The sequence below is a fragment of the Oxyura jamaicensis genome, chromosome Z (assembly GCF_011077185.1).
Source record: "Oxyura jamaicensis isolate SHBP4307 breed ruddy duck chromosome Z, BPBGC_Ojam_1.0, whole genome shotgun sequence".
In the NCBI taxonomy this organism is placed as follows: domain Eukaryota; kingdom Metazoa; phylum Chordata; class Aves; order Anseriformes; family Anatidae; genus Oxyura; species Oxyura jamaicensis.
In genome coordinates, this window is record NC_048926.1 from 55,240,144 (window position 1) to 55,246,486 (window position 6,343).

The window sequence follows — 6,343 nt, forward strand, 5'->3', positions numbered from 1 at the left end:
TTCACATACAAAAACCTTCCTTATTAATACCATAAATACAAACTTTTAAGCCTAGTTTCGGCAGAGTTTTAGCATGAAATGCTCACAGGGACTCCAAGCACCTGGAGCATGACAGCTTTTTGTTTACCAGAGCTCAGAATCACTTCACATTCCAGAAATGTGTTTCGCAGAGATGTTTTTTCAGCCTCAGCCTGCTCACTATACTTTCCAAGAAGACCTCGGTACAGCCCTGGAGAACACAGATATCCACAGGCATGGGTGTCCCCTCTCCTACATGATAGGTCTCCCACATCAACACCGCTTCTCCTATGATATAAGAACAGCTCCACTAGCCACAAAGAATGATGGACACGTAATCTGCAATAGGTGTGACTCTGTCCACCAAAGCATTTTTATTACACTTTCAAATTTGTTCCTTTAGCAACTGCCTTGAAAACGACAAGCTTAATTGAATTGGGAGGGAGCAAAAGCCAGGAAAAAGCCTGGGAAGTCTGAGTATCAATCCATGTTGCTCCAGCATGTCTTGTCAAATGAGTTGAGAAGAGCACAAAATTTTTGAACACAAAGATCAACAAAACCAAAACAGCAGAAGTTAGGCAAAGAAGAAGTTAGGCAAAGCAAGATAAAAGGAAACAAACAAACAACAAATGTTTTGGAGGAAACCATCTCATAAGTTCATCACATGGGCTGCAGGAAAAGGAGGCTCAAGCCAGAAGGTACCATGTGCTCCGAGCAAGGCTGGAAATTTCTTTTCAATGCAAAATGTAACCAAGCAATTTCAGATTTCAAGGACTTCTAAGCTGCTGTTCACATGAGAACAGGCAAGTATATAGGTGAGCAGTGAAGTTCCAGGTGTACCAGGTCTGTAACTCTGTGTTAACAGATCAAAATGTTCTTATCAATGGCTTATCCCGTTTCTCAGAACAGGACAAACTCTCCAAGAATCAGCAATTCAAAACCACTTTCATCTTTGAGAAGAGCATCTTTGTCACTTTAGCTACATTGATTAAATTAATGTGTAACTTTCCAGCACTGACTAAACTTACAGAGTAACGCTGGACAATGTCAAAGCTTCTCAGTACACCAACAGTCAACAATGTCATCCTCACTGTAGTAAACGCAAACAGCATTTATGGATTTGCACCTACTGCTGTCTGTGCAGTACATAAAATCTTTACTGTTTGCCGTGGGCCAGCATTTCTTCTCCAAATTGTAAATTCCAGCTCTAAATAGAAAATAATTTTGATATCTCTTTGCTGAACAATTCACCTGAATTTGTGTATCCCTTCAGACATAAAAGGCCTTTAAAAGTAGATGTGCTGCCTTGAAACTGAAGCTCTCCTACAGCTTTGTACAATGATAGATTGATTTCCTATGTCTTGCCTTCTGATGCAGACCATCAGACTTCTTCACCACTGCTCTGTTTGTCACTATGAAACTCAAGAGAAAACAAAACAGAAGGGTAAAATAGTAGAAGAGAGAGAAACACTGACCTAAGTAAGAACTAAGATACCAGAAACACCTATCTGTCAGTCCCAGATAGAAAACACAACATCCAAAACAAACAAACAAGCAAGACAGGAAACAAATACTTGACCTAACATGGAAAATTATACAAAAGAAAAATATATAAAAGTCTGTTTTAAAGTACCTTAAAGTCACTTTTGCCCCAACCGAGGTGTAGATTCAGGAATTCCGGCAAATCCTGTTTTCCCCTTTTGGCCCCACTTCCCCCTGCGCCACACAGCCTCTGTGCAGCTGGCGAAAAAGAGGCGCAGGTGACACTGCGGTTGACCCACATTAAACAACCCTCAATGACACGGGCAACTCGACAACTTTTAAAACTCTCTTTCATAACATGGCTGTTTTAAGAGCGCTCCTCAGAACAAATCAGTAGTCACAAGAGCAGCAGTCGATGAAGCCCGGTTTCCATGGGCCTTCGCTCTGTACTTCCATGCTCCGTCCCCGCAATAACCCCGCTGTCCCCCGAGTCCTCACGACCCCCTGCCATTCCCTGGGCCTCCCGTGGCCCTGCCGCCCTCCTCTCCTCCTGCCTGGAGGCCTGGCAGGCCTGTGGCTGCCAACCCAGCCGGGCGCCATCAGCGCCCGTCGCACTGTGGGGATGTGCCGCTTGATGGCCGACTTCTCCCACGTTGAGCCTTTCCAAACCTCCCCCAAAAAACTCTGAAGTTACTTAAAGGACTAAAAGAGCAAGCAGGCAGCTTTACATTGAATGCTGGCTTTACATTTACATGAGAAAGCAGCCCAAGGAGGTCACATACCAGAGTTTTTGCTCTTTGCTATGCCCATATTCTGTGCTACTGACAGAATTCCTCTTTGTACCGCTACAGATGATTTCTGCTCCAGTAGACTCACCACACCACAAGTACTGATAAAGGCTAACAAACAAAGATGAAACTGTCATTGCATAACTGTTACATATTTTATTTTTTACTTATTTTACTCATGCCTTACAAATTTCAAAAATCCACCTTCCATTACCAAACAACACACCCCTTGATGCATTTAGCTGGCACCTTCTGAGACAGCACAGCCAGTATGACCTACACCAGCGCACCCCCTACACCTGTAATGAAAAGAAATAAAAATTGAGGTGCATGCTTTTGTAGGTAAACACATGCTTGTAGGTAAACCAGCAAGCGCAGAAGTTAGGAAGAGGTGCTGAAGGAATGCAGCTCTGCTTTCAGTGCTCATTTAAATACAAACAGCTATTTATCTTTTAATCGGAAGCATTTATATACAAATTATGCATCTCAAAAGGTTTTCCGGGGAGTGTGGGAAAGAAGTGTGTTATGATGATCGCAGGGAAAAAAACTACACCATCTAACACGACAGAGGTGGCACTTCTACGTCGAAGAAAGCTGAGTCCTTGCCGTTGCTTCTGACTGTCTGCAATTAGAGCAGTCCCGAGTTGCTGTTACTTCTCCATGTGCAGTCAGAAAGCTGCTCAGGTGGCAAGAGACCGACTGCTGGGGCTTGCTTAGTCCAGACCCCATGCCATCCAGACCAAGCTGCTCAGGGCCATGCCCAGCTGAGTTCTGAGTATCTGCAAAGACAGAAATCCCACAGTGTTTCCAGGTCTCTGCTCCAGTGCCTGAACACCCTCACAGAGAAAAGTATTTGTTCCTAACACCTAGCCAGAAATTCAAGCATTCCAGCCTCAGTCCTATCTGCAGCCTCCTGTCCTACCATCATCCAAGCATTTGGCTCCCTCTTTTCTGTGTCCTCCCATGAGGGAGAGCAGACACCACTGGGATCTCCTCTTGAGCCATCTCTCCTCTGGCTGCCCTCAGAAGAGCACAGCTGCCATCCAGCACACTGGCTGGTCACCACAGCTTGGTGTCATCCATGAACCAGCTGGAGGACCGCTGCTCCGCCAGAGACATGCTGCTGAGTAATGGGAGGCTTTACCTAAGTCTGTAAGGTGACTCCACCCTAGCCACTGTTGTTACATCATACCTGTATTTTCATATTCACTGTCCCCTTTTAAACAAAAACAACCAAAATGCAGCAAGTCCTTTAATTATTTTATCCTTAATGCTGAAATTCCTCATTATTACTACCTTTGGCACCACACTGTATAAAAACAGAATCAATAAGATTTAAATCAAAAAAAGTTTCAGAAGTAAACAACTCAACGGTCAGATTCAGGGTCATTTAGGATGTCTGAATTTCTCCTACTGCTAGACTTAATTTAAAATTAGAAAGGAGGAAAAGGGTCCATTTAACATCTCCTTAATCCAGAACTGTTGCAGATTATTGGTTTAAATGAGGATTTGTATATGCACATCTATGGCTTAGCATCATGGATGACCATCCAAAGTATTATACAGCAAGTGAAAGACCCTACGAGCAAAAAAGATTCCCCTTGTTATAAAAATAAAATTACATTCTAGTAAAAAAGGGAGTATTTTTCTGGGTGTGTCTCCTTCACTTTTTCAGTCCAACTCCAGCCAGCACCTACCAAGAACAACATCAAGTGTATCCTCACTCCCACTTTTTTGGGAATACGCTGCCGGATCATGTGCCACAGTTTGCTGCTCTGCTACCTCATAAGCACAGTCACAGAATTCTTACTTTCAGCATGCTTTTGGTACCAATGACTAGGAGCATCCACTCCAGTATCTCCAAAAATCAACAGGAATTTCTGGAACTGCTCCGAAGTGTAACCTGTATCCAACCTAAAATAACCTGCAAAAGCTGTTTTCATATCATATCATACACACTCTATGTAACCTTGCTCAAAACCAGACACAAACCACAAGGATCACAGCCTCCCAGCGCTTCAGCACCAGAAGGCACAATAAGCTACTACTAGTAAATGTGCACCAAAACTCCTTCCACAAGATACCTCTTACTCCATATCAGCTGCCATAGCAGCTCACAAACAGGAAAAAAACGATGCCACTCAGAAGATCTATAGAAAGCCAGCAAGCATCAAAAATAGGCAGACAAACAGGTTATGAGAAGGGGCATAAAAAGCACATAGAAATACTGAGCTGTATGGACAAAAAAACACAATTCAGATCCTGCAATGAGTTGCATGTGCTCTTAATGAATGCAGAAGCATCCACATGCCCGAGAGACAAATCTTGGTGGAGCACAAACCCAAGCAGACTATAAACATAAGCCTCTAGCATTTTCACCGTGGAACCAGAACGCACCCGGGCTGCAAGGATGAGAGGGGACGGTTTTCAGCTGTGGCGCAAACAGGCAGCAAATGTTCCCAGCCCGTGTGCTGCAGCTCCTTGGTGTGGGTCCAGCCAGACAGCGCTTGCTGCTGCTCCAGGCGTCCCCCAGCACCCCGGCTGCTTCACTTCCATGGTTAATGCTCCTGGCCATACTCGGCAGGTCAGGAATCCCTCCCCAGGCTCTCCTACTAACAAAAGTCATGCAAACAGATGTTCACCATGACTTTTAGCAATTTTTAGGCTATCTAAGTGTTTGTAACAGGTAATTTTCCAAGTACTCAGATTAGGAGTATTTTTTTATTTAAAAAAAAAAAATCACAGAATTCATATTTAGCTCTATTCCTCAACACACAGATTGACAGAAAACATATTATTTAACATAAAAGACAACCTTTCTCCTGCCTTCTGTCTGATAAAAGGTGCCTGGAGCACACATTAGTAGCGTAAGAGAAAAGCGCAATTCCTTATTCGTAAGGAGAAATGCCAAACAACCTTAAGTACACCTTTAACAGGGTAAGCAGTGTTCTTTACTGCATACGGCAGAAGCCTCTTGTGCTACAGTTGTGCACATTATATAAAAGAATAAAAACTCAAAGGTTTAAGTGAACTTCTTGATTTTTATGCAGTTAAGGAGATGGAGCATGTCTTCTTTCAAGTTCATCACTTTCCAATTTCCCAGCAGCTGGTGACCAAGCCCAAATGCTCAGATGTACGAGCTCAGAAATACTGGGGTGTTACACTAAAGGCTGGCTATGACAGCATGTTCACATCCCCTCTATAGAGATGATCGCCAAGAAAACCTCACCAGCTGCTGGACAACGCAGCCACAGAGACCTGCACCATGGCAAGACAAATCCCAGAAACGCCTTGGTGTGCTGGACCACCGACAGACCGACCCCAGGTGGCATCTCTGCATGCATCTTGTCTGCTGAGGGCTTGTGCGAGAGAAGGGAGGCAGCCAGAACGCGGTGGCCGTGGCACTGGGAGGTCAGAGCTGGGATACCAGGCTCTCCACGGGGCCAGATCTAAGAAAGGGAGTTTTAAGAATGAACATTTGGAGAGCATGCATGCCTGTGAGAAGCCTGGGAAACAGAAATGCTGTACACTGTGCTTGCTCATAACACTTAAAATACGTGTGACTTACAACCACTTCCTGCTTCTTTCCTTAAATAGAGCGAAGTATTCATTCTTTGCTGTGCATTACACATCAAATGACTTCTGAAAGAAAACTTGATCTTTAGTCATCAGACCATAAGGACAACAATATTTTTCCCCTCAAGAATGGAAAATGTTTTCCACATTCAGGGAACTTTAACATCCAAGTGGATATTTATGGTTCTCCATACACACAAAGAAGAAAATGATATTTTAGAGCAAGCATAAATAAGCGCAAGCAGAAGGTGTTAAAAAAAAAAAAAAAAACACAACACAAAACAACAACAATAAAAACAAACAAACCAATCCAGGAAAACAAATATGGAAGACAGCAGCACCCTCATATCAGTGTTAGTGCAAACAGTTTCTCACTGCAAACTTCTTACAATGCTCTCAGGTAGTCTGCCTTCTCATCATCCCACCCATACCTTGCCTTAAATTCACACCGACATACCTGACATTTAGATGACCCAGCT